This window comes from Pinus tabuliformis, chromosome 8 (genome assembly GCF_031772625.1).
Source record: "Pinus tabuliformis cultivar Carrire ecotype Pingquan chromosome 8, CPIR1, whole genome shotgun sequence".
Classification (NCBI taxonomy): domain Eukaryota; kingdom Viridiplantae; phylum Streptophyta; class Pinopsida; order Pinales; family Pinaceae; genus Pinus; species Pinus tabuliformis.
The window spans coordinates 342,775,164-342,788,304 of record NC_142294.1 but is presented as its reverse complement, the minus strand read 5'-3'; positions in this window follow the sequence as shown (position 1 = coordinate 342,788,304).

Genomic DNA, 13,141 nt, shown 5'->3' with positions numbered 1-13,141 from the left:
CACTTTTCTGAATGATATTCTGCTTTTCACGAGCGGATAAGTGAGGTGGTAATTTTCCAGTGACTAAATAGTTAGCTATGTCAGCAAACCATGGAGATTTTTTTGACACCGCAAAAATATGTTCGTCAGGAAAATCATCATTAACAGGAATTGCTTCACCAAGATTATTTAATCTTGAAAGATAATCTGCTACTACATTCGATTTCCCTAGTCTATCAACAATAGTAATATTAAATTCCTATAATAATAGCAACCACCTAGTTACCCTACCACTAGTTAATTGTTTATTCATCAAATATCTTATAGCGGAATGATCAGTATGTACAAAAACTTCATATCTTGTAATATAATGTCTAAATTTATTAATAGAAAAAATTACATCTAAAAACTCTTTCTTAGTAACAATATAATTGAGTTCAGTGGGTGACAAGTTTTTACTAATGAAATAAATAACATAAGATTGTTTGTCTTCTTCCTGTCCTAAAGTTGTGCCAATAGCAGTATCTGAGGCATCAGAGGAAATATGGAATGGCAGGGACCAGTTTGGTCCTCTCAAAACTGGTGCCTGAACTAATTTTTCCTTCAATGTCTCAAAGGACTGTTGGCAAGTTGTAGACCAAGAAAACTCACTATCTTTAGCCAAAAGTCGGAAAAGGGGGGTAGCTATCCTTGAGAAATTCTCAATGAATCTCCTATAGTAGCCCACATGTCCTAGAAAACCTCTCACTTCCCTTTGAGTTTTGGGTATAGGAAGACTCGAAATGACTTCTATCTTTGCAGGGTCAACTTGAATATCTTTGTCAGAAATAAGATGGCCAAGAACTACTCTCGTCTTGCACATTAATCTGCATTTCTTGTTACTCAAGGCGAGATGAGCTTCTTGGCAGCGAATAATCACTTTTTCTAGATTCTTGAGGGCTTCCTGAAATGAATCACCAAACACAGAGAAATCATCCATATAGATTTCTACGCATTCAAGGTCAGCAAAAATAGCCAAGACTACCCTTTGAAAGGTAGTCAAGGCATTACATAGCCCAAAGGGAAGCACTCGGTAAGCAAATGTACCCCATGGACATGTAAAAGTGGTTTTGTCTTGATCCTCAGGTGCTATTTGTATCTGGTTATATCTGCTAAAGCCATCTAGAAAAGAAAAGTACTTCTTACCAGCAAGGGTATCGAGTACCTGATCGATGAAAGGAAGGGGGAAGTAATCTTTGAGAGTGGCTTTATTTAATTCTCTATAATCAATGAAAATGTGCCATCTCCCATCTTTCTTCGGGACTAACACTAATGGAGAGACCCACTGGCTATCAGAAATGGGATAGATAAAATCAGCATCTAAGAGTTTTTGCAGTTCTTCCTTTACAACATCTCTTAGAGTTGGGTTCATTCGCCTTTGGGGTTGTCGGACAGGTCAGGCTCCATCTTGAATATAGATATGGTGTGTACAAGTTTCAGGAGGGATGCCTTTCATATCTTCATAACCCCATGCAAAGGCATCGAGATGGTTTCGCAACAAATTCACAAGTTGCTCTAGTTGAGAAGGGTCCAAGTCTAAACTGATATAAAAGGATTTACCTGGACTAATCTCAACAAGAGTAGTGTCAGGCTCAAGAGTACACAAAGGTGTCGCTAGAGACGGTGATGATGGAGGTAGAGATTCATATCCTTCCTGAAAATCTAGACTAAAAATCTAACACAATGATTCAAAATTAGGCATGGTGTCTAGATTGTTTAGGAACTCTTGAATCTCACCCTCCTGCGAGGACTCAGCATTCTAATGTACCAAGGAAATAGACTGGTGTTTAGTCAATTTAGTGTTCCTAAATTGATGTCATTAATTGTCAACCCGGGGCTCGTAAGCTGATGAAGTGAAGGTGTACTATATGTACTTAAGCAACCTCTTAGAGTTTTTGTCATTTGGGGGTGTTGTTTGTGATTGATTTATCTTCCTAAAATGGAGTGGTGATTTATAAAGAGATGAGTGATGGTGTGTGTAAAGTGAATTCTAGATGAGTGAGAGTGTGTGATTAGTGATTTCTAACTACTTGCTGAAAAGGAAAAGCTTGAATGAAATAAATAACTTGAAATAACTTGAAAGCAAAGAACCACTTTCTAATGGCATTAGACACCATTCATGCTGCTGCAAATAAAAGGTAAGAAAATCACTTAAAAGACCAATGATAAAGTTTATCTCTTCCTAACTCTCTGCCTCTAACACATATTACTGTGTAAGACACGATTAGGAAGTAGCTAAAGATAAGTCTAAGAAATGAGAAAAATGAGAAAAATCTACTTTAAAGACTAGTTATGATGTTCAGCTCTCTCTAACTCTCTGCCTCTAACACATAGTACTGTGTAAGACACGATTAGAAAGTAGTTAAAGATTAGTCTAAAAAGAACCCAAAGCCAGCTGCAAGTTATTAATATTCTGATCTCTAAAAGATAGACAATTCATAATAAAGAGATCATTCATATGTTAGCAAACCACTTTGAGAAATAAAACTAAAAAATCAGCTATGAAAATAAAGTAAAGGCAGCAATTAGAATCTGTCAACTGAAACTACCACTAGATATTTAAGAAAATACACAAACACAAAATCAATCCCGAGCTAAAAAACCTGCAAAAGAACAATGCTGATCAGCGTAAAATAAAGGCTGGAAATCAAGAAAGTAAAGCAAGTTGTACATGTTTCAACTAAAAGAAATGTTGAATAGAAATAAGGAAATGTTGCACATAAAATACATAAAATACTTTACAAGGCTAACATGAATAGGGGCCCTCCATTCATATCATCCAAAAGAGACTCAAGGAATTGGAAACTTCAAAACAGCACTGTTTCTATTACTCCATGTGCAGAAAAATACAGTCCAGAGTGCTAGAACAGCACTATAAAAACAGAGTCTTCGAATGCTCTAAAATAACAACAAGTTTATAAAATGCAGCAACTAAAAAGTAACCTTCAGCGTATGCAAACGCTAGTTTTATAGGCATCTGAAAGACGGCCTAATGCGTACAACTAAAACTGGAAAACTAACTAACTGTCATGCGTAATTAAGAATCAAAACACGTCATAAGTCTGCGTGGATGAGCTGGAGGTTCTGGTCGTTATGGGCATTGAATCCAGAGTTGGATTATGTTCCCCACGGCCTACATAAGACGGACAAGTCACCGTTTGAACTGACGTGACCCAACAGCTTACGTATCACCGTTAAGCTGCCTTTATTGACCGTAACTTGACCCTCGTTGACCGGAGGTACAGATGACGTGGATGGCTGAACAGATAGCACAGGAACCTCGAGCACCTTGATTCCTAAGTACCCATGTGGCTCATTTGGCAAAATTACACGTGGAACCTTGAGATTAACAAAAAGGCTGCGGGATCATCAGATGGCTGCGGAATCAGCAGATGGCTGCGGAATCAGCAAATGGCTGCGGAATGCCTGTAAGTATGTCAAAATCTAAACAAAACAGTCACACATTAGCAAAATCCCTAAATCATGCTTAATGCCATCATATGTAATGATGCGGGTGAGTTTATGCAGCAAAATAGAGCAAAAGGGAGAGATGTGTGAGGGAAAACTGTAGGAAATGATGGATAACCAAGTGTAAAGTAGAGACTCTACAACTGAGTCTCCTCATCACTACTGTAGTCTAACCATAAAGTGTCTCGAAGCTCCTAAATAGATCTAGCAGGTGGATATAAGGTGACTTTCTTTCTAGAATCTCCATGGGAAATATACATATCACCAGAACGACATCCAATATAAGCATCAGTCGTAGCAAGCCATGGTCATCCCAAGATCAAGGGATGCCCTCCCACAGGATTCTTTGGCTGAAGCACAATGAAATCTATGGGATATTCCCAAGAATCTAAGGAAATGACCACATCATCCAATACTCCTTCTGGCTTGATTTTAGATCTATCACAGTGGGAGTAGGACGAATATGGACCAACCCAAGTTGATCCATGGTTTGCTTGGTCATAACATTAATGGCTGCCCCTAGGTCTATAAGTACATTGGAGACAAGGACATCACCTATCTGAACAGAGCCAGTTCAAGCACAGCGAGAGTAGGACAAATATGGACCAATCCAAGTTGATCCATGGTTTGCTTGGTCATAACATTAATGGCTACTCCTAGGTCTATAAGTACATTGGAGACAAGGACATCACCTATCTGAACAGAGACAATAGGGTTTCCAGGGTCGGTATATTTTTCCATGTTCATACATCCCGTCATCAACTCTACTGCTCTACCAACAAATTGAATGGTTTGGGGTTCCAATCTTCTCCTTCCTAACTTCTTGAGGCAAAGTTCCCTAATTATTTTTGTACAGATGGGGATCTCTTTGATATCTTGGAGAAAGGGTACCTTTATGAAAAGGTTCCTAAGCTCATAAGCCAGGGTAGACTCAAGAATGGGCCCTTTCTTCTCCACAACTAACCTCTCTAGAATAGGGAGGTCGGTTGGAGGAAGATGACGAGGGCTCAGAATGTACATGGATAGGCTGAATGGTGTCATCTTTCCTAGAATGGTTAGGAGTTTCCTCCTCTCCTTTCTCATCGATAATCACCATGGGCTTCTTTTGATTTTCTAAGGTTACTAATTTCCCTGATCTCAATTGAAGATCATTGACTCCAACTGGCATGGTCTGAAATCTGGATGAAGAAAGTGGGGTCATAGAATGGATCATTTGTACCTCTTTATTATTGGGGTTGGGTAAAGGTTGAGCAGGCAGCTGAGAAGGTTGAAACAATGGAGGTAAAGGTAATGGTGGCATAGGTTGACTCAGCTGAGGTAATGATGGTTGAGGCATTGGGTAAGGTGCATATGTAGGAGGATATGATTGCATTGGTGCATGATAGGAATTATGTGAATGATGTGAATGGTTTGGTCCTCTCCATCCTTGTTGCTAAGATTGAGAGGGTTGTCCATATTGATATTGATTCCCATGTTGCCAATGCTAAGAGTGACCAGTGTTAGGATAGGAATATGAGTGTGCATTATAACCAAAAAAATGTGTTGGAGGTTCAGGAACCATACCTGCACATACCTGAGCCCAATTTCTTCGTGCTCCCATTGCATGCAATGATTCAACTTTAGGTTGTCCCCCTTCAAATACAGCTTTCAGCTAAGTTAGGGAGGGACATTTTTTTGTAGCATGGTTATCTACACAAATTGCACATTTATTAGTTTCTTTAATATCTAGAGGACATTCTCTTAGAGGATGCTTTCTTCTACATCTTGAACAGAAAATAGACAATGTTTCTTGCTCTTCTACAAGTTTTTGCTGAAACTTCAAAAAGTCTATTTGTTTACTAAAAGTATTCATTATTTCAATTTTCATATTGTCCATTTTGTTTTCTAATCCAATAATCATAGCATTAGTAGATTCGATTTTCTTGTTTTTATTCTGAATTCCTTTACTGGATCTATATTTCTTCCTCAAGAATTTCCTGCACAAGTCACAAATATGATCAAAAGGTTTTTGAGAAATATCCCCTTGTCCTAACATATTTAGATTATTCCTAGAATCATCAGTAAGCACACGTAAGAATAAGGTTCTAATAGTACTTAGATCAAATTTTTGCTTTGACCTTTGCAGGATGTACATGAATCTCTCCAAATAGTCCTCTAGCATTTCATCGTCATTTTGCACAATAGTAAAGATTTCATCTTAGATAACTCTAGTTTTAAAACATTCCTGATACTTTGATCAAAACACATTCTTCATTTGCTCCCAAGAATTTATAGTGTTCCCCCTAGTCCCATGAACCAGCGGAGTGCTGCGTCCTTGAGAATTGCAGGAAACAACTTTAACTTTTGGGCATCAGATAAGTAATCATAACTTCTACACAAAATATCAAACTCAAATAAGAAAGAGTTTGGATCTTCATGTACCTTACCATAGAAATGAGGAAGAATTGATGGTGAAATATTTTTCATTTGTGCTTGTATATTAGGATTCACAATAGGGAATCCGAAAGTAGATTGTTCCTCATTTACCTGATTTTCACCACTTCCTTCTGTGTGGTCTTCCATATCTGCCATTGTTGTTCTTCCACACAAACCACTCTTAATAGGCTGAGAAGGTTGACTATGGATTCCAACAGTCCCCTTCTTCCCCTTTATGGGTTGTGTCACACCTGAACTACTGCTACTAGAGCCTAGGTGGATTGTTCCTGCATAATGAGTCTAAGTTTGTTTGGACTTTCTGCCTGCAAAAGAATGCCCAATATGAGTTTTGGTTTCAGATTTGTTAGTGTTTCTTTGGGCCCTTGTGGGCTTCGGACCCATCCCTCTTTTAAGCATTCATTTCAGAAAAATTGACAAACGAAATGCGAAATAAAAACTGCAAGTTTTAGAAATAAATCGACACCTATAAACTCCTTCAAACAATAGAAGCACACTACGAGAAAAAATAATAGCAGACTTACCCTTATTGCAAAAAAATGGAAAATTCTTACCAATTCAAATCGCCTCCCTGACAATGGCACCAAAATGTTGGGTGCAGGAATTGTGCTTGAGCAAACTCCTCAACACTTAATTGTCAACCCGAGGGTTTCGTAAACTTAGAGACGAAGCACAGGCAATGCCATAAATGGTATGAAATTTTCCTATTTCTAATCCTACTTCTTAAAGGAAATGCTTTGCAGAATCAGATAGAAAATAATTGGAAAGGCAATTAACACCAAGGCAACTCTAGTGTTGGAATGTAAAAGACAATTTTCAAGTAAATCAAGTAAAGAAATTGCACACAACATAAACAATCTTAAATGCTAGAATGAAATGCTATGTTCATCTTCAGATGGATGTTAAGAAGTCTGACAAGTGGGCCCTTGCAGAATTTTGCCTTCCTTCTGATCTTTCTCCCACACAAACAACCTATCCTTGCACGGTTGAAATCACTAGTAGAAAATGGTGAAATTAGTGACTAGGTGACTAAAAAAGTTAGTCACCACAACTTTTCCAAGTGAAATACTACCAAAAATTAGCAATAGTAAGAGACAACTAAAAACGACTAACATAAATGACTATTTTAGTCACCAGTTAAAATATACGACTAGCTAATAAGTAATACTACTAAAAATGACTAACATAAATGTCTAATTTAGTCTAGGAAAAAAAAATATCACTATCTAACAAAAACTACAATAATATGAATTAGTTGTTTATGTTAGTCATTTTTATTGCGTCACTTCAACAATATAAACTTACAAGTCATAGGGGATTCAAAGGTTGTTTTAGATTGGGTGAAAGGTTATACTTCCTTATACACTTGTTTATTGGATCAAAGCATGATTAAGATTATGGATCTTATTAGAATCATTAGGATCATATCATTTGATCACATTCACAGGAAATCAAATTCAAAGGTTGACAAATTATTGAAAAGGGGAGTGGACCAACACCTCCTTTTGCAACACGACATGACCACCTATATATGTTGCAACAACCTTTCAAACTTATTTAGTTGGTTGCACATTTATTTCACATTTCTTATTCGTCTTACAAAGTGGTAGTGCTAAGGAGAGGGTATGAACTTAGTACCACTAGCAAATTTCCTTCATGAAAAATGCATGATGATAAATGGATGACATTTGAATGTTACAAACGTGTAAGTAGTCCACATTCAAATTTGTTGTCTTCATTGTCCTTAGTAACAATGACAAGTTTGAATATTTCCTTTATTTATCATCGCAAACACATAACTCTTTGTTGTCCCAAACATAGTTAACATTGTTGGTGTATGATCTCTTAATTGTGGAATGGTCTCTTGATGATGATAATGAAATCTCAATCTCCAATGCTCATGAATATGTTGAATTAATGATCTAATGCCTTACTTGTATAGACAATTTATGATTCATTTTCTATTTTTATTGTGTCATTGTATATAGGCTTCACTAGCATCTCATGCTATATGGTTAATTGAGCAAGGTTTATCTTTCATTTTTCAAGTATAATTTGGTTTCATGAATAAGCATAGTTGTGTAATTAAAATCATTCAAAATTTGTTAATAATTCATGGTTTGTTTGACTATTCGCACACTTATCCCTAACCTTTTTACTTTAAGAGTGAGTAGTGTCAAATCACTACTCTTCCTTAAAGAAATTTCTTTCATTACTTAATGACCTAGCTTAGCTCAATATTTAAGGATTCCCCCCTAGATAAGGATGTCCTTGTAGTCTAAAGAGTGAGAGAGGACCACCAAGGTGACATTGGGTGGCTTGCTTGATGAGTGGGGTCAAGGATTTTTTTTCTATGAGAGTGTTTGAGTGGAGATACAATTTAGAAAATGCTTACAAGAAAATTAGATTCCTTTATTTCCATCACCTAAACTACTTCCAATAAAATCATGTGCTTTTAATAAAATCTAATTTTGATAAATAATTAATTCAAAAAAAAAAATTATTATTATTATTGTTATATTTTTGTATATGAGAGAATAGGCAACTATAGTATGTTTGTACTTAAGGATCGATTCTATCCACTACCACAATCACCTCCAAGTGTACTCACATTGCCTCACACGTGGCACACTAAGATAATCGAAGTTTAAACCAATAACATCATAAGAAATGCCTTAACAATCCAGTCTATCATCAACTAGTCTACACCATGGGGTAAATTAAAAATAACTTTTAATATTAAAAAATATAGCCAATTTATTTTATTTGAAAATCAATTTTAACATCTAATTTGAGGAAACTCCGTAAAATAAAATTTAATGTGAAAAATGTTAAGAAAAATAAAGTTGGGTTAAATTATAAAAATAAAAATAAGTGAAGTGAAATATAAAATTAATAATTATAATTAATAATTCAATCGTATTACTCCTAATTTACCAAGTGTCAGAGTCATAAAATCTCTTCATATGCAAACCTTTTTTTAAAGTGAAAAGAGATTTGATCCCCTATGCCCTTGGTAAATCCAAAATTATGGTCTAAAATTAATATAGATTCAAGCTAGTTTTATATCAATTTATGTAATTGAAAGTAAAGAATTATTATTTTAATGAAAAGTTACTTTCAAAAATATTTGTAATTTCCTCAATTTTAAAATAAAGCCAGCCTAGTTCCATCTTAACTTCAGATCTATCAAGCGACGAGAGGGATCACATCTCTTGAGGTGCAAACCTCTTTTTTGAGTGCAAAACTTGATGAAAAGTTTGTACCTCGAGAGATTTCATCCCTCTAGGTGCTTGATAGATCCAAAGTTAAGATGGATCTAGGTTGGTTTCAGTCATGTGCGACCAAAGAAAATCTAACGAACATATGATTAATTTTATCAATAATACATAAATTCAACTAATATTAATATAATCATTTTAAATATGCTAATATGTCTCATATTAATATGTATAGTTTAATTTTAAATTTTCTTAATTGCCTCAGTTTGTTGTGATGATAATAACTTTAATGATGAAAAATGATGAAATATAAATTTTGAATGTAAATGGACAATGTAATAGTGTTGAATGATAGAAAATGTGAATAATAAGAATATAGTCAATTACAAATAGTCTTCATTGTGGTTAATCTAAAACTATTTTCTTCTATTATTCTTATTGTCACCCTTTTTACTTTTGTCATCTTTTCATATTGATTGTCATATTTTCATATCGATTATATGAAAAGGATAGGTTAAACCATAAACCATTTAAATCTTTAGCTCAATCTATTGTAGTAAACATCATTCCTTGTCTCTCCTTCTCTCCAATATTAATAGGTTGAATTACTATAACACAAAAATCAATGTACATTGTCAATAATTTTTTGTGCTTACACTGAAATCAATGCACAATGTTAATCCAATAACTTTAAAATTAATGTATCATCATACATCCAATTACATCAAAACAGAAATCAACATTTACACTGAAATTAATGAATCTAATGCAAGCAATTAAATAAGATTAGAAAACAACATTTACACTAAAATCACTACATCTAATGAAAGCAATCAAATAAGATTAGAAATCAACATTTACACTCAAATCAATTCATCTAGTGCACGTAAGAAAATTGGATTATAAACCAACATCTACACTGAAATTAATGCACCTAGTGCAAGTAAGAAAATAGGATTATAAAGCAACATCTACACTGAAATAAATGCATCTAGTGCAAGCAATCAAATAGGATTATAAATCACCATCTACATTGAAATCAATGCATTTAGTGCAAGAAATCAAATAATATTAGAAATCACCATCTACATTGAAATCAATGCATCTAGTGCAAGCAATCAAACATTATTAGAAATCAACATCTACATTGAAATCAATGCATCTAGTGCAAGAAATCAAATAGGAATAGAAATCACCATCTACATTGAAATCAATGCATTTAGTGCAAGCAATCAAATAGGATTAGAAATCATCTACATTGAAATTAATGCATCTAGTTAAAGCAATCAAATATCATTAGAAATCAACATCTACACTAAAATCAATGAATCTAGTGCAAGAAATCAAATTGGATTAGAAATTGCCGCCTACACTGAAATCAATGTGTCTAGTGCAAAAAATATTCTTCCCTCCCCCCCCCCCATATATATCTATATCCCCCTCCATCTCTCCTTATTTTCTACTCTATCTCAACCCCTCAAAGACATATACTATTTCACTTTACATCTATCAATATCTTTGTCCCTCCCTCCCTCTCTCCATCTCTCTCTTCTTTCCTCTCTTCACTTTCCATCTATATCTCTATCTCCATTTGCCTCTCTATATCACCACCAAAACATACACTCTATTTCTTCAATCTATCTACCTATCCCTCCCTCCTCCTCTCTCTCTCTCTCTTCCCCTTCTCTCCCTCTCCCCCACTTCTATCTCTCTTCCTACTTCTTTCCTCTCTCCCTCTCTCTCCATCCTCTTTATCACTCCCTCTCTCTCCACCTTTCTCTCTATATTTCTTCTTCTTACCTCTCTCTCTCTCCACCTTTCTCTCTATATTTCTTCTTCTTACCTCTCTCTCTCCCCCTCCAACTTCATCTCTATTTCCCTCCCTCACTCCACTCTCTCACATCCTCTCTCTCTTCCTTCCTCTCTCTCTCTCTCTCTCTCTCTCTCTCTCTTACTCTTCAACCTCCAACTCTATTACTATATCCCTCCCTCTCTCCTTCTCTCTCCCATTCTCTCCATCTCTGCTTCTTCTTTTTTATCTCAACCCCAAACATAAACACTCTCTCTTCATCTCCCCATTGTTACTCCCTCTCTCTCTCCACTTCTCACTCTCTATGTATTTCTTCTTCCCTCCCTCTCTCCCCCTCCAAATCCATCCCTCTCTCCTCCTCTCTCTCAAAATCTTCTCTCTTGTACTTCCTCTTTCTCCATTTCTCTCCTACCTCCCTCTCTCTTCCCCCATCTCTCTCTCTCTCTCTCTCTCTCTTATCCCATCACTCTCCTTCTCTCTCTCAAGTATTATCTCTCTCTCTCTCTCTCTACCTATGTTACTATATCCCTCCCTCTCTCCTTTTGTCTCCTTCTCTCCCCCCTTCTCTCCATCTCTCCTTATTTATCTCTTTATCTCACTCCTAAACATACACTCTTTCTCTCCATCTCTCCCTTGTTAATCCCTCTCTCTCTCCACTTCTCACTCTCTATGTCTTTCTTCTTCCCTCCCTCTCTCTCCCTCCAACTCCATATCTCTATCCCTCCCTCTCTCCCCCTCCAACTCCATATCTCTATCCCTCCCTCTCTCCTCCTCTCTCTCATCCTTCCTCTCTCGCCCTTTCTCTCCTATGTTTATCTCTCTTCCCCCGTCTCTCTCTCTGCCCTCCAATCCTCTCACTATCTCCCTCCCACTCTCCTCTCTCTTCCCCCTCCATCTTTGTGTCTCCCTCTCCCTCTTTTACCCTTCTCTACCTCTCGCTCTTTTTATTCCTCCTCTCCCCTCTCCCTCATTTTATCTCCATCTCTCCCTTGTCACTCCCCCTACCCTATCTCTCCACCTCTATAACTTTATGTCTTTGTTCTTACCTCCCATATATATAGAGTTAATATATAATGATATCTTAATATATATTATAATATAACAAATTTAATATTGGATTAAAACAAAGTTATTATATTTAATAATATCAATATTATGATATATTAATATGAATATTAGATTTAATAATAATAATAATAATAACCTTTTAACATTAATATTATGGTTAATAGTATTGTTTGCATGGTATTAATAATAATTTGGCCCGTGGTATTTTGCCCATAGGCTTGACCTAAATAAAACCTATTTTTTGAGTGTTAGTTATTGTAAAGAGGTTTATGGAGCAAATATAAAAAGGGGATTTATTTATTTACCATACCTCTTGTTTATTTATATTTTTATTTATTTATCATATTTCTTTTATTTACAATGGTATTTGGCCCATAGGCTTGATATATAATTAGATGTTGATTTCTAATCTTATTTGATTTGGTTTTATTTATTTACCATACATCTTTATACCTCTTTTATATTTATTTATTTATCATACCTTTTTTATAAATATGGTAATTGGCCCATGGTATTGACAAATATGTGCCCGGGAGGATCCACCTAAATAAAACCTATGTTTTGAGTTTTCATAAATATAAAGAGGTTAATGGAGTAAAGATAAAAAGAGGTTTTATTTATTTACGATACTTTTGGAGTAAAAAAAAAAAATGTAAAAAAAGTCTTATTTTTTTTTACTATTCGTAAACCTCTTTAGACTTTAAATTTATGTTGTGTTTATACATAATAATAATTAGATTGATGTTTAAATAGGGCCAACATTAGATTAACAATGTTAAATGTTAAATATTAACTTTTACATTTACGTTTATGTTTACATTTACATTTAAGTTTACATGTTTACGTTTTACACGACATCTACCCCATGGGGGCAATAATTATTTTATTTTTAATCAAATTACAAGTAACTTTGAAAAATACATATAAATGACCAAAAACAATTTTATATTAATTAAAATAAAATAAATTTCAATTAATTGAAAGTTAAAATAATATTATTTGAATGAAAAATTGCTTTCTATTTTCAAAGAGAGTAAAGAGTAAAGAGATTTGTAATTATTTTATTTAAACTTTCAATTACAAATAACTTAGTAATTTAATAATTTAAAGTTTGGGGTTTTGG